At 42.7% G+C, this 25,069-nt stretch overlaps 1 long non-coding RNA gene and 1 pseudogene across 1 annotated transcript in view; both read right to left on the bottom strand.

The window, feature by feature from the left end:
* LOC140346858 (uncharacterized) overlaps positions 1 to 4,987 on the bottom strand; it is a 29,736-nt gene extending 24,749 nt beyond the window's left edge. The window contains exon 1 of the long non-coding RNA XR_011924340.1: positions 4,956 to 4,987. This is a non-coding gene — a long non-coding RNA (uncharacterized lncRNA). The remainder of the gene's footprint in view (positions 1 to 4,955) is intronic.
* Positions 1,339 to 3,040, bottom strand: LOC140347634 (uncharacterized; annotated as a pseudogene).
* Positions 4,988 to 25,069: the final 20,082 nt, after the last annotated feature.

The following is a 25,069-nucleotide window of genomic DNA, read 5'->3' as shown; positions in this document are numbered from 1 at the left end:
ACCCCGCGGGGGTTTTGGCGCCGTGGCTTCAGCCAATCAGCATGCACGCTGGGGTCAGAGCTGATAAGGAGACGAGATCTGGCTTTAGGCCACAAGAGTTACACAAAAGGTAAAATTGTCCACAAAACAAGTTATGAAACAGTTAAAATGACATGTTAAACACGATATCACAATATGTACATGTAAAGTCATCTGGTGGACACATTTTTGCAATCTGATGTTTGTCTATTAAAACCACTTAAACCGCATAGTCTTTCAGCGTTTGAGCGTTTGTCTTGAAGAGATCGTTACTCTCTGAAATCCAAAAGGAGTCATTTGATGAAAAGTTATTTTCAAAGTTCAGAGCGTCTCTGTTGTCACTATTACATCCTCTTTCTTCTGAGGGGTGTAAAACTCCACACGGGCAGTAGATAACACCTAGCCCGCATTCCTGTCACCATGGCAACAGGGGGAGGACATCTGCATATCCTACACAAGCAAGCAAGTCTTTTTGTGCTGTCTGCCAATAAGCTGGAGTGCCTCTAATCGGGTGCAAGAAGTGATACCCAGCATCACAATCCAACATTTCTTTAAGAGATTCTTTGACATTTTCACCAATAGGAGGTTTAGCACCAGAGTGTCCTTTTCTTAATGCTATTGAGACTTTAGAAACGACCTGATCAACCTCAATCAAAGACAGAGCAAAAAAAATGTATTCTGAATTATGGGCAAATCTGCGATCAGCGTGCATTATTCTATTGAGGAAATACCGGAATAATGTCACAGGGATGCTTCTCCGAGTATGAAATGTATTACGTGCAAAAGGGAACAACTTTGGGAAACATTTGGCTTCATGGTCCTCATCAGACCACAACTTGAGAGGATTGTTGCCCTCAGCTGGAGCAAGATTTAAGATATCGATATTGTCACAGGGTTTTACTTGTTGTTTGAAAAACAACTTAAAGCAAACACAACACACATATTCTGGACCACCCTCTTTAATCTTTAATAAGAATTGATCAATAACATAAGCAATGTCTGCTTTTTTGTTTTTTACTTGTTTTTTCCATTGTTGGTTTGCATTCTTGACCTGAGTTCTGAAGTTAGGATTTGTGTCGTATTTTAATTTTGTTTCAGTCCTAACCTTTTGTCTATGTAATAAATTATTTCTGTATTTCTCTTTACTCTCCATCTTCTTCTTCTCTCTGTGTTGTTCATCTTCATATTTGAGTTTACTCAAATGTTTACTCTCCATCTTCTTCTCTCTGTGTTGTTCATCTTCATATTTGAGTTTACTCAAATGTTTACTCTCCAACTTCTTCTCTCTATGCTGGACATCCATTTTATATTTGCGTACATTCAATCATCTCTATATTTAGTTTGTAACATTTCTGTTAGATCCTCTTTATGTTTTTGGTAAAACATTTGCCGTTTTGTTTTTTTCTTATCCCTCATAGATGGGGTACTGTACACTTGTTTAGAGTCCACTTTTGATCTGATGTTATACCCCTCAGAAACTTTGCAACAGTTATAACATGTTTGACTGTCAACCACCTTAACACAGACAACAGTTTCATAGTGATTTCCATGACAGTTTTCTAAATAAATTGCCTTGTTACTTAAATAGTTTGCATTGCATTTATATTTAAGCCATTGACCATTGAGGAAGGTGAATATGTCAATGCCTAAATAATTTGCAGTGGCCTGTATTTCAATTTCTGTAGCCCAAATGTTGACACAACGCATATTACTTTTGTTGATGTAATTAGTGACCGAAAAAACCATCCCTGATAACAGGTTGATATTGGGCTGAATTATTTTCCAGTTCTCGAACAATGGCCAGTCTAATTTTTCTGTGTTTTTTTTGTGTACCACTTACAGCTTGAGAGATGGCCCTGAAATAACAATTCCCATCAGCAACAATTGTTTCATTTTGACAAGGGATGCCTATTTGGCCTATGTTAGAGGGAACTTTGCTATTCAACTTCTCAAATTGAATCTTTAAGTGCTGGCACAAAGCTTGGCAGACTGTGTCACTCAGGGGATTAAATGGAAGTATGAGCACAGTTTGATTTACAAATTCTAAATCAGAATTTGCGTCATCATACAGTTTGGTTATTTTGTGACCAGAAACACCGACTGATTTTGGAGACTCCACTTCTTTAGAACCAAAAATACTCACCGGTTTTGGAGACTCTGGTTTCTCAAACCCAGAAATACCCACCGGATTCAGAGATTCTGGTTGATCTTCGGTTGAAGCCAAGCATTTCGCAACAACCCCTTGAAGCTCAAACGGTTTATCTGACCTTTTATAGCATTTAGCCAAGCGACAGAGATGGCCCTCTAAATCACCTAAACAACCGAAAGAAACCACACTCTTTCCACCCGCAACTGGCATTCCCGTTGCACTCCGAGAATGGGAATCAACAACTGCAAAACGTCCATCCTCTACAATGATAGCACAGGTAGAACCGCAAAGTGTGAAAAGACACAAGTCATACTCTGCCAAAATTACTTCCAGCCCAGAGTGCAAACTATATTCAATCTGTAAATGAATTGCGTCACTTTGCACCACATCAGCATCACCACCAACACCATTGCCATAGCGAAACTCAAACTCTTGACCGTCGATAGTTTGATTCACTGGCAAATTGGAAACCATCAATGTCTCTTCCCCTTTGGTGATTTTGCCAGCATTACGGATCCCAGTGTAAAGCTCATTACCAAGAATCAAAACGGAATTCAACTGTTCTTGGTCCCAAGAAAACACAGAGGAAACCGTGTGTTTTTCCAAAGCCACTAATGCAATGGCCATGCACTGCACACCCCGATACTCAAAGAAGTCCTCACCCTGATGGAAATCACCTCGAATGTTGTCAGGAATCTGGATGGACTGGCTGGTGTTGTAAACTGGAAGTACTATTTCCCCATCTTCATCTGAACTACTCCTAATGTGTGACGGTGCGGAAGAATCATTTGACTTATCTTTGTCGTCTTCATTGGGAGCAACAGGACCTGGACCAGGAGCTGGTGAGATCCGGAGCTGCGATCTTTCAGTCATCTTAAAAGCATGCAGAAAATGTTTTGAATTACTTCAATACTCATGTCAGTCATGAAAGAGAGGTTGAGAAAAGCAAGAGACAAGAGTCAAAAATAAACCTTAAGCAAGAGAAAAAACATCAGAAAAGTTTTAATCAAGATAAAAATAAAGCCAATTTCTAGATGATAATACCAGGGAAGACAGGAGGTGAACATGCATGTTTTGCAAAACCGCTGTAAAAAGTATTCAGAATAGCTGCCCTCAGTGGAGATAGAACTTCACCCAGAGATTTGCCCGGGTAAAAAAAATTAAAAATGAAGCATGTTAGCGCTTTTAATTGACAGACTTGGGAGTGGACCTTCAGCACAAACTGCAATGAACACCTAGATGGACAATTTGTCAAACACTGATAAAAAAAAAGACCTGAAATAGCTCACATCTACTCAACTGACGTATTTGCAGACCAAGGAGAGCTGAAAGGATCAGGGAAAAGGAGAGAGCACTTCATCAAGAACACATTCAGGTTTGCTAGAAAAGTACTTGGTTTGGCAAAGTCTGGTACATTGACCAGCTCAAAAGAAAAGGTTGAGACTTTCTTGAATGAGACTCAAAATAAACAAAATGGCTGCATAAGGACCTTCTGCTGTTTGTTCTGTCTGGACCTACTAAGGAACTAGTCACTGTTTTGTGTGGAATCAGCTACTGCATGAGCTGTCAACACTCACTGGAATGGAGAAGTCATTAAGAACTATAGCTGCCCCCAGTGGAGGCAGTACTGAACTGGACTCACACTCCTTTTGATGGAGGGACCCTAGAGTGGACGTCCAGCTGCCCCAGTGTCACATTGCTCTGTGGATTTCCATTCTGGGAATGGAGTGAAAGCTGTAAAATCCCGTCTTCAGTGCCTAGTTTCTTACTGTTAAAATAATCTTCAGCCTCATTGTGACGTTGATGCATAAAAGATGCTAACTAGTGGAACCCAATTAGAATCTAAGAAAACATGTCATAATATTCTAACAAATAATTGAGCCATATTTAAGTAAGCACATTTTATACTGGCAATATTTGATTTAACTGAAGCTAAAAAAGAAAATGTAAAAAGTGCATACCAAGTGTTTATAAAAAAGGCACAGGATCAGACAAACAATAGTTACAAAAATTAACATTCAAATTATAAGATCTGTAGCCTACCTGGTCCAGAAGATCATCCTCTAGGAAGACGTCAAAGATGGTGACACTGGTAGGTGATGTTTCTGGAATCCCCCCATCTCCATGCATATACAGGATGACGAATGTTATTTATGAAATTGTTGGAACATTTCATTTTCATTAATTCATAATTTAGATAATGTTCTAGTACATTTATGAAATTGCACACTATTAATTCAATCTTATTTGTTTTTGTAGCCCCCAAAATTAAAAAAAATTAAAAAACCATATCCCTTTTTGAAAAAGTAGAAACCTCGAGGAGTGAAGGAGAGATCTGACTTAATTAAATCCTTGATACATTTTATTACTTTACTATGACATAAAATAAAAAGCAAGAATTATGTTCATGGTAGGTTTGGTGGAAGACGGCCAGTTGCCTGTGTTTGCTGAGAATCTATGCCCTGATTCCTCGACAGATGGTAATTAAACTAAAGAGAAAAAAAAAAACTTTGTCTTATGTGGAACATTATGGGCAAAACAATAAATCTACAGTCAATAGAGTGTTTCAGATCATCCACCTAAAACATACATAGTACCCCTTTTACAATTAAATGAAAAAGGGAAAGCTCATACCCGGTTCACCTCCACCTCAGATGAGGTGGTGACAGGTGAGCCTGGTCTCACCTCCAGAACAGGTGCCGCCTCAATCTTTTTCATAAAAAGTTACCATTAGTCATTTCAAAAATAATAATACATACACAGGGCAAAAAACTGTGTAAAGTCTCACCTGCCGCTGGGAGCGAAGTCGTTTTGAGGCAGGTTTTAATTTCTCTTGCGAGCTGGCAGGTGAGTGGTGTTTCCCTGCCATCCCAGATGTGGAGGTGACGGGTGGTTTGCCTTTCACCACGTCTGCATAGGAGGGGCGGGCAGGTGAGTGACGTCTCGCCTTCAAAACCGCCTACAGAATCAGACACACACATAATGAGTGGCATCTTTTAACATGTAAATATCAGCACATTGACACTGACCTGGCCCCCCTCTGATGCGGATGAGGTGCTGGAAGGTGAGCGGGGTCTCACTCCCAGACGGGGAGAAAGGAGCGTGAACGTGAGCGGCGGTCCCTCACTTCCACAACAGACTATAGAACAAAAAACACGTGAGTGCAAGTGAGTTATTGCAAGTGTCAGACATTAAATAAATGTGTTCATGCTACACCCACCGTCTGCTCCTCTGTCCCCGATGTAATGGGAGGTGAGCGGGATCTCACCTCAAGAACAGGTGCTGCCTCAATCTTTGTTATAAAAAGTTGCAATTAGTCATAAAAAAAATAATATATATATGTATACATATACAGGGCAAAAAACTGTACAAAGTCTCACCGGCCGCTGGGAGCGACGTCGCTTTGAGGCAGGTTTTAATGTCTCTCGCGAGACATCCTCCTCCATCCCGGATGTGGAGCTGGCAGGTGCGTGGCGTTTCCCTGCCATCCAAGATGTGGAGGTGACGGGTGTTTGGCCTTTCACCACGTCTGCATAGGAGGGGCGGGCAGGTGAGCGACCTCTCACCTCCAAAACCGCCTACAGAATCACACACACACAGAATGAGTGAGTGGCATCTTTTGACATGTAAATATGAGCACATTGACACTGACCTGGCCCCCCTCAGATGCGGATGAGGGATGCGGATGAGGTGCTGGAAGGTGAGCGGGGTCTCACTCCCAGACGGGGAAAGGAGCGTGAACGTGAGCGGCGGTCCCTCACTTCCACAACAGGCTACAAAACAAAAAACAAGTGAGTTATTACAAGTGTCAGACATTAAATAAATGCGTTCATGCTACACCCACCGTCTGCTCCTCTGTCCCCGATGTAATGGGAGGTGAGCAGGAGGGAATCACCTCCTCAGCCGTTGCCTCGACCGCTCCCCTGGGCTGGCACTTCCGGGCAACAGCTTTACGACGTCTCGCGTGAGACGTCTTTTTAAAAAGGAAAATGGTAACTTCGTTAAACATTTGCTACATCAAAGCACAAAATTATTATACACAACTCGACAGGAATTACCTTTTTTCCCTTTGGAAACGAGCGACTTGACTTCACAAAGCCAAGGCGAGATGGAACAATCTTGTTCATCTCCATCAAGATAGAGGGGTTGAACATTGTGGGCGAGAGGGGGATGGAGAAGACGCTCTCCACCTGTGGACATTAAGAAAATGTTTTAGCCCACAATATTAACACCAAGAATGCCACTCACATAAAGTCCTTATCCAAAATCACCTCCTTTTGAACCAGCCGAGCCCGGTGTCCCACAGGAGAGGTCTGCAGGGCCCTTGGCCGGTTCTTCTGTAACAGACAGAAAATCAAACAGTATTCAGAGATAAAATAAGTTTGTTAGTGATTTTTTTTATTCCTCAGGAAGAAGTGACAGAACATTTGTCAACCAGGCCTCGTCAGTGAGGTAACAAAGTGTCAAAATGTTTTGTTAGCTGACCAAAACAAACGCACGTTGTCCAAGTGGCAGAGCAGTGACGTGTTGTGACTGACAGTTTCCTTAGTGACCAGTGGTGTGTGACCTGGAACTTGTACAGTAATGCCTGTACAAGTTCCTCTTTAATGCTTTTTTGTTTTGTTTGTTATTAGCGAGACAGACACAGACACACACACACACACACACCTTTCTGCGTCGTTCAACCAGAGTGAAGTCATCAGGGGGTGGAAGTGGCACAGGAATGGGATCAGTGGGAGCAGGTGACTCCAGTTGTATGTAGCAGGCCTGCCACAACAACTTCACGAAGATCACCATCCCATGATTGTCACTCAGATGAATCTGAGAGAGAGAAATAAACTATAAGCATTCATTACAAATAAACAGAGCTAAGGTTAGACTTTAGGACGGATCAGAGAACTTCAGCTGGTTAGGAAACATCAGAGTTTGTTCTTGCAAAATGTAAGATAGGCTTCTCGTTTAATTTTAAGATATGCTGAGGAGCTAAAGTACAGCCAATGGATTGATAAAGCAGACACAAAGCTGTGCAAAGAGTCAGAGATAACATGACTACTCACACCATCCTTGCTCCACAGCTTAGATTTCTGTGTTAAATATATTATTGGTATATAATAAAAGTGTGTGCAGATTCACACGTCTGCACCAAAGCTGCAGGTATGAAAATGAGATTATACTGTGAACATACCCAAGTCCACTGCAACACTTTGAAACTTTTGCCTCAGAAGTGTTTGGGGCTCCACAACCTGAGCGATACGAGTCGGGAAGTCCATGACCACAACCTGTGTCAGATATGAACATGTTAACATCCGGTGAAGTGAAATCAAATGTATAAATTGAAATATTATAATAAGAAACCCTCTTACCTTCTTAAACCGTGCACAGAGGTAGCTAAGGAGATGGGCAAACGCCTTGCCAGCCTCGGTGACGGTACCAAAAGCTCCCAAGTCATTGCACGGAGCGAGGAGACACACCAGATCAGGCTCTGTTAAATGAAGTTTGAAGTCAGTATAGTTAAGCAGACAAGCTAAACTAAATTCGGCTAACACTTCACCTATGCGCAGTTTAGTCTTCTGCAGCTGATCATAGAGATCCTGAGATGAACCTCCAGGTGTCGAACTGAAGCCAAAGTAAAGACATCCCTCTGGCATCTCAACGAACCCATCCACGATGGCACGCAGATGGGAGTGGCCGATCACGAACACAAACTAGAAAACATATGTACAATTTAAAACTACATTCCACGGCCACTGTAGACCCCAAAATATTAGAGTCACAAGCACAAGAGTCAAGGGCGCATGCGATAAAGCGATAACTCATTTGTGAGAGAGACATGGAGCAGAGGAGACATGGAGCGGAGGAGACACGGAGCGGAGGAGACACGGAGCAGAGGAGGAGACACGGAGCAGAGGAGACATTGGACCTAATTGTACACTTTTATGCTAATTAATACATTTAACCCGGCAGTTTTGACTGAATTATTACAGTTTGGTAAATACTTAATCACATAAACAAAAATCTGGGGTCACATGGGAAAAAATAAGGGGAAAACTCCAGCATTAAGTCACGATCTGGAGCCACGTGTTAGGTGAAATTGGAAACTCTAAATTTGCCCAATGGACAGGTGTTGAAAATTAGCAGATTCTGCTATAACACTTAAAACATTGCATCTGGTTCATCCAATGTAAATGCTATGTCCTTAAATAAATAAATAAAAAGCCCTGTCAAATGAGTAGTATCTTGTTTCAGGAATCCATGCTCACCTTCTTGTCGGGACACACTTTGGGTTGGATTAACTTGTAGAAACGGTTGGTAACCTTAGACTTTGGCCAGTTCTGTTTCCATGGAGAATGGCGGTGACCAGTACCAGCTGAAGGGAACAATCATCAGACAAACTTGTACAGAAAGGTCAAAGTGCAGAGACTAACTTACCAAAGACAGGCTTGGGTTTGGAGGGGCTGCGAGGAGGAGTCACGCGAGGGGGGAGCACGATCTGAATCTGAGAGAGCACTTCTGCTGCTCTCAGCTGCTCCGCCCGGCGCTCCTTAGCAGCCAAAGAGCGCTTGACTCCCTTTTGGCGAGGCATCTGATACATAATGTGGAGGAATAAGGACGAATATTGAAAATCATCAACATTAAAGGCTCAAATGTGCAAACGAGAAGAACCTGAGGAAGAGACTAAACCAGACCTGACAGACATGACAGAGCGTGTGCGCGCAGAGAGCGCGTGTGACAGACATGACAGACCTGACAGAGCGCGTGTGTGCGCGCAGAGAGCGCGTGGAGCGCATGTGTGCGATGATAACGAGACATGTTAATAAAAGTTTATTTTTCATTAATGATGTTATTCTGTTATCCTTTCCTTGTGACCGATTCAGAATTAGCTATGACAGGTACTATGATCAGGCTATGATCAGTACCTGTCATGTTGACAGGGACGCAAAAATAATTATTTCAAGGCTTGCAGACCCGAGTCTAGGTCTGAGACCAGGTCTAGACCCGAGTCTCGGTCAGAGTCCTGGACTAGACCAGAGTCTCGGTCAGAGCGCGGCCCCAGGGGAGCACGCACAGTCCCGCCTTTATATCGCAAATACACATTTTAAACCTGTTTACCACATTTTTTTCAGCGCGTTTTGCTGTGACTGGGGGGGTGGAGGAGGGCACACACTTAAGCTTCAGTTCTGTCTGTCTAAAACACGCTAAATCTACTGTTACGCGCTCCTGCGCGCCGCGTCCCCCCCCTCCTCCTCTCCTCCCCCCTTCCTCTCCCCCTCTCCTCCTCTACTCCCCCCTTCCTCTCCTCCCAGGGTGCGTTTTAGGCAAACCCAGAAGAAAACATCTTTTGAAATTTTAAATTATAATTATATTTATATTCTGTCCGCCTGTGCAATACATTTAATTCAAAAATCTGTAAACCAAGTAATAAAATAACTGCGGCCTTAGTTTGAGACACGCACGCACACACACTGCCAAAACTGAATCAGGTCTAAACCAGGATCTTGGACTTCGACTTGAAAACTTGAATCGGGACTAAAACAGGGACTAAATCTGGGCTTGTTTGAACACATACACTGGCAAATTCAACATTTAAGCACAAAATTAACTCAGCTTTGTATTAAAAAAACTTACCTTCGAGTAGAAGACCGCACGGTGAGACACTTTTCTTCGAGGAAGGAAAGTATCGAAAATATGAGCTTATTGGACAAATAGATGCTAACTATCCGATGAAAGTTGATCCAAAAGTCCAAATATGGAATAATTCTGTGAAGAAATGAAACTCAGTCCAGCCAGAAACAGGAGCGAGTGAGACAGGAGGAGCAGACGCGCGCTTCAAAAGAGGGCAGAGTCATCGTTTGAACATTTAGACCAATCAGTTTGAAAGATGCATTTGGTTGGACCAATCAGAGCACAGAGACATAATGTGTTAAGAAAAGCCAGAAAATAATTGAAAACATGGAGTTCTCATGAAAAGTGAACATGCAGCCGCCATTTTGGAAATGCTGTCCTCTTGTTGGCCACTATCTTGGCCGCCATCTTTCTACTGTAACAGATCAAGTGTTATTGTGCACAACTGTATATATAATGAAAAATTAATATATATTTCCTTCAAATTACAGGAAGTACTGCTGAGACCTAACACAAAACTGACAGTGTAAAGAATAATTTGGCAAAATAAATGTTTGTAAGTAATATTTATTGTCAAATCATTGCTGCTGTGTAAATTATATGGAGTTTGTCTCCCTTCTTGGAATATAAGTAACAGTGGTGGATCCAGGGGGGGTGCGCATGCACCCGCGTTTTTAAGATAGAAATGTATTTTTTCTGCGTGAAACCCATGCAATATTACTTGAACAGTAAAAAACGACAAATCCCTACGTCCGTGAATGCGACATCCGGTCACGTGGTTTACGTTTACAACACGTTACGCGCACGCTGCGCCACTACAGCCAATCACAGTTTGCCGCGGCCGGTACGAAAAAAATGGCAAGTTTGGCTAAACAGGTTGAGCAATGGGTTAGAATACAGTAGACCCAGTTATGAATCCTGCAGCTATTTCACTTTATTCATGTTGTTCTTTTCATATTTATATTTTCTTAACGTGAAACATGTCATTTGTGCAGAGTGGAGGGTCACTCTACCCCAAAATTGTCAAATAATTTATCAGTCATTTAGTAAAGAGACTGTTAGAGTACACTCCAAGCATGGGGACATTTTACAAAGTCTGCCAAGCTCTTGAGTTCAGGACTCGAGTGCAAAGGGACCATCAGCTTTGTACATATTGGTTTTGTCACTGTGCCATAAATATAATGTCAAATGGGAATGGGAAAAACGGAAAATCTCTGAAATGTTCACATTTACGCTTCACACTTAAACAAACTTCTCCGTGGGCGATAGCTCGATCAAGCTTAACTTTGGGAAAGTATCATCTACACAAGCGGGGCATCAAAATGTATCCATATTTTCATTCTTAGTGTTACGGTCTCTGTGTGGCGAAGCTGCAAATTTGACCGACAATTGAGTTAATTTGCACTGGTTACACACAGCATTGGCCTTGTACAATGTGTCGCCGTCTTAGTTCTTAGAAAATGAGGGCGCGTTAGCGCCATCTCTGTAAAATTCAATGTTGGCATCCCGATCAAAAAAGTCAATGAGACTCATGTCATAATTGTTATGGCTTTGCCGTAACGATGACCGAAACCTCCCATGTTATTCCAAAGGGGAAATCGCCAGAACATGTTTACACTTTATACTTTCACCAACTCCTCCCAGGGCGTTAGCCCTATCAACGTGAAATTTGGTGAGACTCATCTTCAGGGGTGGACCATCAAAAGGTATCCACATTTTTATTCAAAAAGTCACGGTCTCTGTGCGGCAAAGCCGCACATTTTGCCAAGAATTCAAAATAAAATTGCTTTTTGATGGTAAAATAAAGGGGAGAAGATGTGACAGCGTCACAGATTCAGCAGTAGGCGTAATAAAAGGACCATTGGGGCGCGTTAGCGCCCCCTCCTCTTGCGGCGTGGCGGCGTGGCGAGGGCCGATCATTGCCGCTTGCGGCTTTAATTATTAATATTTCTGTTAATTTTACACAACTGAAAATATAATTTGAGAGATCAATCTGAAAGTCACAAATGAAGCCTGCGTAAATTCAGCCTGGAAGACCTAACTCCACCGTCTACATCAAGGCCACCTGCTCCCCAGCTCAACCAACGCACCCAGTCCGGCCTGTCCGTCTTTGAGAGTTCAGATCTCTCCTTCACCACGGAACTCGTCCAGGTTTCTACTTTTTCCCATGGAGATTTTTGTAGTTTTTCCTGGCTGAAAAGGAGAGTCCTAAGGACAGTGGATTCCCAGGACATCGCCCCTCGCACCTTCTCCCCATCTTCAATCAACGCACCAAGTCACTCCTCCCCGTCGCACGTCGCACCTCCGCTCCCAATCAGCGCACAGCCGGTCCCATATTAACCCTCACCTCAGATGGCTCGGCCGCTTCAGACCGTACTGCGACCCACCACCTCCCCTCCTCCTCCTCTGCATCCCTCTCATCCTAATCATCCTCTCTACCCTCTCACCATATCTACCACCACCAGTCTCCAGGCCCTGGGGGGAGACATCTAATACAAATAGATCATGGAGTGCCCATGATCGCAATGTCTTCCGCCGGGGTCTGAGCGCCAAATAACCCACGTAATAAAGCTTGCTAAACAGTCCTTTCTTTGTCGTCTCTGCGTCTCTCCAGGGTGAAATACAAGTACATCAGCAGATATTAAGTAGTAGTTATTCACACTTATATTCTAGATACCGTCAATGTGCCAGGTGTCATTTGGGCCTTTGCTTATGTAGTTCAGTCTTAATTAAATTCTGTCCAGGATATCGATTGACACCTACAGAATCTAAGTCCCGCATCACTTGTGCTATGTCATTCCAAAAGTAAATACAACATTGAAATAACCAGTTAGAAAACTTCCACAATATATGCATTTATCAAGCACAAAAATACAGAACACACAATAAAATTACCTGTAGCAAGGTCGCATCCCTTATTACTTTAAGCATGGCTCTTATCCCTTGTTGAGGGGACCACATTTTCAGTTCATGCTGGAAAATTAAAACAAATATTTCTTGTTTTACAACGTTATACAATGTACACTACTTACTTGCACTGCATTTCTTATTTGTGCCAGAGGTTTGTGACCACTTCGGCTTTTGAGTCCAAGGTTTCTTAAACGTCTTCGTAGATGTCTTTCACTAGATGCAAACGACAATAGTGCATTTTATATTTTGTTTTAGCAGGAGTACTTGTTGTATTAGTTTTATTACTTCAAATATTTGCACCTGATTTTATGTCCACATGAAGTCAACATACAGCAGATCTCTCTCTGCTTAAATCCCAAGTTAAATAGTTGTAAGATAATGTCATCTACAAAAGTTTGACGGATAAAGTTAGGACACTTTGGACAATGTAAGGTAATAAAGTAAACATACATTTTAGGTTATGATAGTTCTGACAATGCCTTGTGCAAAATATTTTTAGGGGCTCATAAATATAACTGCCCAGTATTGGTATCAGCCAATATTCATGTAATTGTGTGATATCTGTTTCAGTCCAAAACCACAGATATCAGTCCACAATGTTACGTCTTGGTAATGTAAGAGTTAAACCTGCCGTCCTTAAAAAATAGGAAGAAAACAGCTGCATGGACAGAAGCTGCTATATTCTAACAGAGCAGGCTGTAAAAGTACATGTAAAGCACTAGAAACATTTTATATGAAAGTGATCATTAAATATATTAATTCACTCGCTACCCGTTCAAAATGCGATGTTCTTTTCAAACATTATTTTACCACTTATCTTTCAAAACGTATTAATTTCATCAAGTTCATACTGTCAATTACATAACCAAGCGACAAGTACAGTAATATTTGAATGAATGGCATGTTGCGGGCCCACAACAAAAACACAATGGCCATGAATAAAATGCAGTTTTGGTGGTTTATTTTATCCCTTAGTTTCCCAGAAGAAAGAAAAAAATACTGGAAGGTTTCACAAACTCCAGCATTTTTTCCCTCCTGCTCAACAGGTGTTGCCCACTCTGCAACAAAGCACCAACTGATCAGCAGTTAAAATGGGCCCGCTTTTTTTAATTTCATGCCCCTCTCATGTGTATTACATAATCCAACCAAAAAACATTTGCAAAAAAGAGCTACGTATGCGGAATTGGACATGAGCGACGAGTAGGCTGTCGGCAAGACGAGAAGTGCACACCTGGTGTCTCACATAATTGGAGACATTTTTAAATATGGATCGAATGGGCAAGTGGAAAGGTAATTGTGCATGTTTAATGACATGCATGCATTTCTAGGTCGGTTCAACATTTATGCAGTAATAGTAACCCTACTTGGGCTCTAAGCAACATATTTACGGTAGCGCACGGCCGTTGGTTGACTGGGCAGCTCTGTCACATGACAATAGCATGGTTTCGTCTTTAGGTTTTGTTATCACTAGTCCCAGTCATAGGATCCATAGTTATGGGAAAGTAGCTACCAGACTGTCCAAATGGCTGTGTGATTGAGGCACTAAAGTCTCGTAAATGTATCTGTTATTATCTTTCTCTATCTTGTCGCATTTCTCCCTGTGGCCCTCAGAGGCAACTGTTGTTGTGATTTTGGGCCTTACAAAAATAAATTGATTTGATTTGATCTTTTTATGCTTTGCAGACGCAGCTCAACCAAGTACATCGAAGGAGATCAGTACAACACACTGTATGTATTTTCTAACCAACCATGTGTTCTAATATACAATGGTCATAGGCCCATGTAAATTAATTTGAACCACCAACATTCAGACAATGTGCGCAGCTATAACTAATTGTGTAATGATGCTTTTTGCCACAATATAATGCAATACTTAAAACTGCACCACAGACACCTCGTGCTCAGCACACCGCATGTCTGTCGATGCAGTGTTGACAAAAATTGGCTGCAATGCGGTCAAAAGTAAATCTCAAAATTTGGTGACTTCACATTCCATTTTCAAGTTTTGACTTTGCACAAACAACTCAATTTCAGCTCCACAAATGGCCTTCCAAAAGGCTTTGGGGGTTTTCAAAAAAACAAAGCGAAAGCAGTATCCATTGGGAAAGCCAACGGCAAAGCCCTTCAAGGTAGTAAATGGAGCATTTGCATAGAGCAAAACACAGTGAAATGTTAATGATATGACCTATGAACATGATCAAACTTTAGATCAAACTGATCCCAATGGAGTGGAAGGTCCGAACCAAAAAGATGCCGGGGAAGTTTGTCCGTAAGGTGATGGACGAAATGCGACCACAACCCTCATCTTCAGAGGAGAGGAAAATAATGTCGACATCCTCAGCAAGGTGGCACCTTCACCTTATGCCACCAGGACTGATCAAGGTGGCCAAAGCTTGACTTTGAAACAGAATTTGCCACAGTTGGTGACATGCCGCAACCTTGGAAAAAAGATTTCATGGTTGCACATGAAAAATCAACGGGTAAGAATATTTGTGAAATGTCTGAATGTCAGATTAGGCTGAACTATGGTTGGTTTTGCAGTGGATGTATGTTACATCAGTCACCAATAAATAGTAACAGAAATAATTTGGCATGCCACAGTAACGCCACTTTCATCAGCTCAGGCCGCGGCTATTTTATTACTAGGTTTACGGATCCGCCCTACTTTGATTAGTTATTCTACAATATAACATAAATTATTTTCAATTTTTTTAAAATAAAGTTCCACCGACAACGCAAAATAGCATTAAATTATATATAAAAAGCTGTATTAAGTCAAAAGATAAGACCGCGTGAAAAAAAATTTCGCCAAAATCCTGCGGGAGTCATTTATTTTGGACAGCATTGTTGTGACGGAGCTGGTCCGTCCAGTGCGCGGTCCCGGGGAGACCATGTGAAGACGCGCGCGCCCGTTTCCCTGTCTGCTGCTCGCCGCGCCAAATCCCTTATATCGCAAATACACTTTTTAAACCCGTTTACCGCATTTTCTCCAGCGCGTTTTAACGTGATTAAGGGTGCACACTTAGAAGCGTATGTTCTATCAATGAAAAAGACGCTAAATCTACAGTTCCACTCACCTGCGCACTGCGTCTCCTCACTCTCCTCCCGTGGTGCGTTTTGGGGAAACCCGGAAGAACAAATCTTTTGAAATTGAAATTATATTTATATTCTGTCCGCCTGTTCAATATATTTTATTAAAAAATCCATATACCAAGTGAGAGTGTTAAGTTTTACACGTTTTTGCATTTGAGAAAGCCCAATGATGACATTGATTTTTAGAAGTGTAATTAAATTGTAAAATATAACACTGGCAATTTTTAACCATATAGCTTGCACAATGAGCTGACACAATTGGGACACATAATCTAAAGTGTCAGTTTTGTCACAAATAGGTTTTTATGAGGCTGCAAATGCAAAAAGCATTAAATAATTCGACATCAAAAGGCTGGTGCGTTTTTTCTCTGTTAAAGATTTTAGTATTTAGATGTATTTGACAGTATAAATTAAAATCTAAAATTGAGGGTAGATATGCTGCCCTCCAACAGAGGCATTAACGTCTGTGTTCACAATAAAATCATCACCATATCCGTCTTCTTAATCTAATGAACACTGTTGTTATATTTCAGAGGATACTGTGGATAGTCCACCAAGAAAGCAACCCCTTCACTCTCAGCTAGCCACGCCTCCTAACTAACGCCCCTTTCCCCAGCAACCTATTTCTACCTGTCCATTCAAGCATCATTGTTTTTCTCTGCACTCTTGACTGAGTGTGCGTCAAGTCGCAGCGTAGACCCAGAGCGGAATCAGCATAGATCCGGAACTAGCCATAAACCCATCCGATTCGGACTCGGCATTTCCAAACCGGATTCCTCTCTCCCCAAGGAGCGTACTAATTCGCAGTGCGACTCACCTTCGGCTGTCGCCGCAGCCCTAAGATTTTCGACTCTTTGTCAGAGGCCTTGTGCTGGATTCTAGTTAACAATTTCAAACTTCCGTATGTGCTGCATCTCCTCGATGACTTCTTGGTCGTGACCCCCGAGTCATTGCCCCCCGCTCAGGGCTATATACTCTCATTAACGTCTTCTCCGATCCTGGCGTTCCTTTGTCTAAAGAGAAAACGCTCGGCCCCGCAGGGCAGGCCCTTCTTGTCTCGCCAAAGCCGCTTCAGCCACCTCTCTTCTGACAAAGTGGCCCTCAGCACTGCGTTCAGGTCAGAAATGCGTCTGTGGAAGCCTTTTCTGGATTCCTGGAATGGCATTTCATTCTTTTACGGCGACTTCTTGTCCCTTCCTGAGGACATTCAGTCCAAACTATAGGTGTTCGATGGTATATTGTCCTGGGAAATTAAATTAATTGATGATATGTCAAAAATGTATATATCAAATCAAATAAATTTATTTTTGTAAGGCCCAAAATCACAACAACAGTTGCCTCTGAGGGCCACAGGGAGAAATGAATCAACAATGTCTGTGGTGGCGATGAAGTCAGACAATGTCTGTGGTGGCGAGGGAGTCAGACAATGTCTGTGGTGGCGAGGGACGATGTCCCAGGGTCCTCTGTCCTTAGACTCTCCTTCTCGGCCAGGAAAAACTACAAAAAAAACCTCTTTGGGAAAAAAGCGTAGAAACCTGGAGGAGTTCCAGTGAAGGAGAGATCCGACTCTCACAGACGGACAGACGGACACGAGGGAGACTGGAGCTGGACCCACTCTTCAGGCAGATGAGGGACCGACTGAGGCGAACTGGACCCACTCTTCAGGCAGATGAGGGACCGACTGAGGCGAACTGGACCCACTCTTCAGGCAGATGAGGGACCGTCGGAGTCGATCTGGACCCACTCTTCAGGCAGATGAGGGACCGTCGGAGTCGAGCTGGACCCACTCTTCAGGCAGATGAGGGACCGTCTGAGTCGAGCTGGACCCACTCTTCACCCACTCTTCAGGCAGATGAGGGACCGACTGAGTCGAGCTGGACCCACTCTTCAGGCAGATGAGGGACCGACGAAGGCGAACTGGACCCACTCTTCAGGCAGATGAGGGACCGTCCACACAGGGCAGGGACCACTTCACCAGGAGAGGGGCATCTGGGTCCACAGGTCCTCAGGAGTGAGAGAAAGAAAAAGAAGGCGGTGAACAGTTTGTAAGTGGAATTAAAAAATAAATATTGTTTGATAGCATAAGTAGTCAGAAGAAGAGGATAGTGCTCAAGCTGTCATACTTCCCCCAGCATAGTTACTCCTAGGGCAGCGTAGCTAAAGCTGTGGGTTTATGTTGAACCCACAGCCTGAAAAAACCGAGGTCATTGTGCTTGGCCCTAAGCATCTACGAGACTCTCTATCTGAGCAGATAGTCACACTGGACAATGTCAGTGTAGCCTCCAGTTCTACTGTAAGAAACCTTGGAGTCTTATTTGACCAGGAGCTCTCATTTAAAGCTCATATAAATCAAGCTTGTAAAACAGCCTATTTCCATTTGCGCAACATAGCCAAAATCAGAAGAATTCTGCCTAAAAGTGATGCCGAAAAACTTATCCATGCATTTGTAACGACTAGATTAGACTACTGTAACTCCCTGCTTGCAGCGTGTCCTAAAAGCTCCATAAAAAGCTTTCAACTGGTTCAAAATGCAGCAGCAAGATTACTAACAGGAACAAAAAGAAGAGAGCACATTACGCCAGTGCTGAAGTCTCTTCACTGGCTCCCCGTCGAGTCTAGAATCAAATTCAAAATTCTACTCTTGACCTACAAAGCCATAAATGACATGGCCCCATCCTACCTCAAAGATGCTATAGAACCATATCATCCAAACAGAGCTCTTCGCTCTCAGAATGCCGGCCTTCTGGTGGTGCCAAGAGTCTCTAAAAGTACTGTAGGAGGTAGAGTGTTTAGCTACCAAGCCCCTGTGTTATGGAATCAGCTCCCGACCCATGTTAAATATGCTGACACAGTCTCTTCATTTAAGTCCAGGCTTAAAACGTTCCTCTTCGAAATCGCTTATGGTCAGACTAGTTAGGAACAGAAACATAAACCCACAGCTTTAGCTACGCTGCCCTAGGAGTAACTATGCTGGGGGAAGTATGACAGCTTGAGCACTATCCTCTTCTTCTTCTGACTACTTATGCTATCAAACAATATTTATTTTTTGATTCCACTTGCAAACTGTTCACCGCCTTCTTTTCTTTCTCTCACTCCTGAGGACCTGTGGACCCAGATGCCCCTCCCCTGGTGAAGTGGTCCCTGCCCTGTGTGGACGGTCCCTCATCTGCCTGAGGAGTGGGTCCAGCTCGCCCCCGACGGTCCCTCATCTGCCTGAAGAGTGGGTCCAGCTCGCCTCCGACGGTCCCTCATCTGCCTGAAGAGTGGGTCCAGCTCGACTCAGACGGTCCCTCATCTGCCTGAAGAGTGGGTCCAGCTCGACTCCGACGGTCGCTCATCTGCCTGAAGAGTGGGTCCAGCTCGACTCCGACGGTCGCTCATCTGCCTGAAGAGTGGGTCCAGCTCGACTCAGACGGTCCCTCATCTGCCTGAAGAGTGGGTCCAGTTCGCCTCAGTCGGTCCCTCATCTGCCTGAAGAGTGGGTCCAGCTCCAGTCTCCTCGTGTCCGTCCGTCCGTCTGTGAGAGTCGGATCTCTCCTTCACTGGAACTCCTCCAGGTTTCTACGCTTTTTTCCCAAAGAGGTTTTTTTTGTAGTTTTTCCTGGCCGAGAAGGAGAGTCTAAGGACAGAGGACCCTGGGACATCGTCCCTCGCCACCACAGACATTGTCTGACTCCATCGCCACCACAGACATTGTCTGACTTCATCGCCACCACAGACATTGTTGATTCATTTCTCCCTGTGGCCCTCAGAGGCAACTGTTGTTGTGATTTTGGGCCTTACAAAAATAAATTGATTTTTATTTGATTTGATTTTGATTTGATGTTTCTGTTCCTAACTAGTCTGACCATAAGCGATTTCGAAGAGGAACGTTTTAAGCCTGGACTTAAATGAAGAGACTGTGTCAGCATATTTAACATGGGTCGGGAGCTGATTCCATAACACAGGAGCTTGGGAGCTAAACGCTCTACCTCCTACAGTACTTTTAGAGACTCTTGGGACCACCAGAAGGCTCTACCTCCTACAGTACTTTTAGAGACTCTTGGCACCACCAGAAGGCCAGCATTCTGAGAGCGAAGAGCTCTGTTTGGATGATATGGTTCTATAGCATCTTTGAGGTAGGATGGGGTCATGTCATTTATGGCTTTGTAGTTCAAGAGTAGAATTTTAAATTTGATTCTAAACTCGACAGGAGCCAGTGAAGAGACTTCAGCACTGGCGTAATGTGCTCTCTTCTTTTTGTTCCAGTTAGTAATCTTGCTGCTGCATTTTGAACCAGTTGAAAGCTTTTTATGGAGCTTTTAGGACACGCTGTGAGCAGGGAGTTACAGTAGTCTAATCTAGTCGTTACAAATGCATGGCAAGTTTTTCAGCATCGCTTTTAGGCAGGATTCTTCTGATTTTGGCTATGTTGCGCAAATGGAAATAGGCTGTTTTACAAGCTTGATTTATATGAGCTTTAAATGAGAGCTCCTGGTCAAATAAGACTCCAAGATTTCTTACAGTAGAACTAGAGGCTACACTAACATTGTCCAGTGTGACTATCTGCTCAGATAGAGCGTCTCGTAGATGTTTAGGACCAGCACAATGACCTCGTTTTTTTCAGGGTTAAGAAGCAGGTAGTTTAGTGTCATCCAGGTTTTTATCTCCTTCACACAAGCACTAAGTCTGTCTACTTGATCGCTCTGATCAGGTTTCATTGATAAATACAGCTGAGTGTCATCTGCATAGCAGTGGAAGTTAATGCCATGCTTTCTGATAATGTTGCCTAATGGCAGCATATAAAGAGTAAACAGAATTGGACCGAGTACCAAACCCTGTGGCACACCATAAATTACTTTAGAGCATGGTGAGGAGCTCTGGTTTACATTAACAAATTGGTACCTATCAGATAAATAGGATTTAAACCAGCTGAGGGCTGTTCCTCCAACACCTACATCACATTCTAGCCTCTGCAGTAGAATGTTGTGGTCGATGGTGTCAAACGCTGCGCTGAGGTCCAACAGAACCAGGATTGAGACCAGTCCATCGTCAGCGGCTAATAACAAATCATTTGTGACTTTAACTAGTGCAGTTTCAGTGCTGTGGTGGGCTCTGAACCCTGACTGGAAAACTTCAAATAAGTTATTGTCCTGTAGGTGGCGACAAAGCTGTTTTACTACAACTTTTTCAAGGATTTTAGAGACGAAGGGAAGATTTGAAATAGGTCTGTAGTTTACCAATAGGTCAGGATCTAGGTTAGGCTTTTTCAAAAGAGGTTTAATGACTGCATGTTTGAAGGACTGTGGAACATAGCCACTTTCTAGTGAAGTATTTATTATATTAAGAATAGAGTCTATAATTAGGGGGAGAAAGTCTGAGGAGTCTGCTTGGAATGGGGTCTAGGACACAAGTTGAGCTTTTAGAGGACATAATGGCTGAAGTTATCTCTGCTTGATCAACAGCTGTGAACCTTTCTAAGTTTACAGGTGGATTTATATGGGACGTTAGATTTACAGCTTGGGCTAGTTCAGGGCTAATAGCGGGGTAATTTCATCTAATTTATCTCTGATTGTTTTTATTTTATTGTTAAAAAATAGGAGGAAATCATCAGAGCTGAGTGTAGCTGGGATTGAGGGCTCTACTGCGCTGTGACAGTTTGTTAGCCTAGCTACAGTGCTGAAAAGGAATTTAGTGTTACTTTTGTTGACTTCTATTAGATTTGAATAATATCTGGTTTGGGCCTTACGCAGAGCCTGCTTATAGGACAGTAGCAGCTTTTCCATGCTTTTAGGGATTCTTCTGTGTGAGAGCGACGAAATAATCCCTCTAACTTTCTAACTCTTTGTTTATGTGAACGCAGTTCTTGGTTGTACCATGGGGAGGCGCGCTTTGGCCTAATGACCTTCTGTTTTAACGGCGCTACAACGTCAAGAGCAGACTTCAGAGAATTCATGGTCAAGTCGACAAATTGATCACTTATACTGGGACTAAAACTGTTCTCAGCAGGATCACATGACATGTCAGAGTATTGGCTCTATTATTTCTTTGAATTTTGAGATAGATTTTTCAGATTTTGTCCTTTTCATTATGACTATTTTGTGGGACAGGATGATCTTTAAGAATAAACTGAAAGGTAATTAGGAAATTATCTGACAATATAGGGTTTTGAGGGAGGACAATGAGGTCACTAATCTCTATTCCACACGTTAGGACAAGATCCAGAGTGTTCTTGTGAGTGTGAGTCGCTTTATTTACATTCTGAGTGAAACCAATGCTGTCTAACAAGGCGCTGAAGGCATTACTGAGAGCGTCATCACTCATGTTCACGTGGATATTAAAGTCTCCAGCTATAACTATTTTATCCCAGGCTAACACTAAGTTTGATATAAAGTCAGAAAACTCTGTTAAAAACTCTGAATAGGGACCAGGAGGTCGGTAGATAACTATGAACAAAACTCCTTTTTGGTTTTTCATACTTGGACATGTGATTGACAGCATGAGGCTTTCAAATGAGTGAAATGCATTGTTAATTTTAGGGCTCATGAGTAGGCTTGAGTGGGAGATCACTGCCACACCACCACCTCTGTGCTCCTGGCGGTCTGAAAGTTAACATGGGTGGGTGGGGTGGACTCATTTAGTCTGACATAGTCGTCTTGTTGAAGCCACGTTTCAGTTAGAGCTAGAAGATCTATGTTATAGTCACTAATTAATTCATTAACTAACAGCGATTTGGAGGAAATTGCTCTAATGTTTAGCAGTCCACATTTTACGTGTTTATTCATTTGTTTATTTGTGTCATTTGTGATTGTTATTTTCCTTAAGTTATTTGGTCTGACGCCTGAAATATTTTTTCGGAGATGTGACTTTTTGGCATTATTTGTACGAGGGACACGAGGGACACACACAGTCTCTATAACTTAACATATGTAATCTTTACAGGACATTTCCATTTCGATCATGTCAAAGCCGTCAACACCAGCAGGTACATTAGAAAAAGTATTACCCACAGTGAAATTTAAAAAATTGATAATGTGTGCGTGTGTGTATTTATGTATCCCATTTTATTTTGATAGGCCTTGCATCCATTCAGGATGAAAATCAGGTGAGATCATTTATTTGATTTAAGAGTAAATAGACATTTTTTTATAGACCAAAGCAAAATCGTATGTTTGTGAATTAAGATAATTTGCTATGGCAATAAACCTTTTTTTCTGATTCTGATCAAAATCAGAAAGCTGTGATGTCGTCTGTATAATATAGATAAATAGTTAAATAAATACGGATGAATCGGTGTTCTCGCTGAGGGGTTTGAGCATGGCGGGGGTTTGCTGCGGCTGTGACCCGCCATGCACAAACCCCTCAGCCCAGCGAGAACACTGTGTGGAAAGGCACTGTGACAAAAATGCTTGTTTTTATCGCAATGTTACAGGACAAGATTAAAAAAGTTACTGAAAAGAGGCACGGGAACGAATCAGGTAAAAAGGGGTAATAATGTAACAAAGATTTTGATATCTAACAACAAATTGCATAACTTGAAGTATATAATGTGAGAAGTTTTAAATGTTTTTTTTTTCATGTGGCACTATATTTACATATGAACAGAGCCAAAGGTGCCCTTTGTGGATCCCTGAAAAAGACGATTTTTTTAGGGGAAGGGACCTTTGGCAAGCTTTACAGAGGTTCCCTGTACAGCACCCCAACAGCGATCAAAGTAATCGAGATCGGTCTGTGGGTGCGTGAGAAAGATTTTCTCCATGAGGTGAAGGTCTGCCTGTAGTACCAATATACAGTATCAATGCCGATTTGACTGAATTTGGATTTCACTGTGGGATTTCACTGTTTAGTTACTGTATTGATCTCAGACATGATGTACAGTGAGTAAAAAAAGTACTTGAAAACCCTGTGATTTTGCAAGTTCTCCCACGTGGAAAATATGGAGGGGTTTGAAATGTTCATCTTAGGTTCAATTTCAGTGTGTACGGCATGGTATAAAGGCCTCTCTCGTAATTAGGCCCGAGCCCCAGCAGGGCGGAGGGCCTATTGCTCCCGCAACGCTGCCGAAGGCTGCGTTGCAACTGTCTGACCAAACATGCGAGCGCAGCCCGCATGTTTGCTGCCCCGTCGCCCCTGGCAAGTACAGTGAACTAGCCCATGCCGAAGGCATGGATCAAGCATACTTACTCCTGCTATGACAGAAATAGCGAAGCGCTGCATTCCTCCAAAAACCCTCCTGGCATCGTCCTGTACGCGAGAATCCATGCCGCAGGCATGGGCCATGCTTGTATCTGCTCAAATCAATGGAAGTCTATGGGGAGTGGGCGGGGCATCCCGACGGAATGGGGAGTGACGAGCGCGTAAGCGCTCGTAATGATGATTCCACCCCATGGCGGCATGGGGAAGGCTTAGAGCTTTCAAACGATGTATAATTTGTTGTTATAGTGGAAACGGCTATATTGTTTTTGCTAAAAATATTATTATTTTAATTTTTCTTGTTCTTCTGCTTTTTGAGCTCTAATTTGACCCCCTGAACATGCTCAAAAACTCAAACTTTGCCCAAAATTCAGAATCGGCGAAAAATTTGATTTTTCTGGGCCATTTTCGTTAAAAAATGGCGCGACAGCGCCACCGACAAAAGTCAAAATACATTGCGCCTATGGGAGACGCCCCAAGGTCAACTTTGGCGTAAAGCTACGAAATTCGGGACACGCATTCCTCTCGTGAGGACAAAAATAAAAAATTATTGTGGCCATGCCCCCAGACTTACCCTATGGCCGCCATCTTCCTTTGAAAATGAAAACAAGCCGAGTTAGCCATTTTGTTTACGTCAAACTTTGACGAACTCCTCCTAGGGCGTTTTGCCCACCGACTTCAAAATCGGCGTACGTCCTCTGGACAAGTGGGGCATCTAAAGTTATCCAATTTTTTGAGATACCTTTTACGGTCTGTGTGCGGCGCAGCCGCAAAGTTGGACAACTTATTTTGGAATATTGCAGATCTAAAAATTGCTCCCATTTGATCAAAACCAGTCCGATTAGGACCAAATTTGAATCAGTTGTTAAACTTTCTAGTTTGGACCAGTTTAGGCTGACAAAATTGAAATGGCCGCGATAGCGCCCCCTACAGAGTGACCTTTAAATTAACATTGAAGGTAAAAAAATTGGTTTTACCAAAATTGTCTAAACTTTACCCAAAATTCTATTTTGCCGTCCCAATCACAAAAGCCAATCACAAAAATGCCTAATTTTTTACGGCGTAGTCGTAGCGATGACAGAAACCTCCCATGTTATCCCTATG

The sequence above is a fragment of the Eucyclogobius newberryi genome, unplaced genomic scaffold, assembly GCF_026437365.1.
Source record: "Eucyclogobius newberryi isolate DKJ021-1_F unplaced genomic scaffold, fEucNew1.0.hap1 SCAF_11, whole genome shotgun sequence".
Taxonomy (NCBI): Eukaryota; Metazoa; Chordata; class Actinopteri; order Gobiiformes; family Gobiidae; genus Eucyclogobius; species Eucyclogobius newberryi.
Note: the sequence above shows the minus strand (reverse complement) of the source record. Positions and strands in the feature narration are given on the sequence as shown.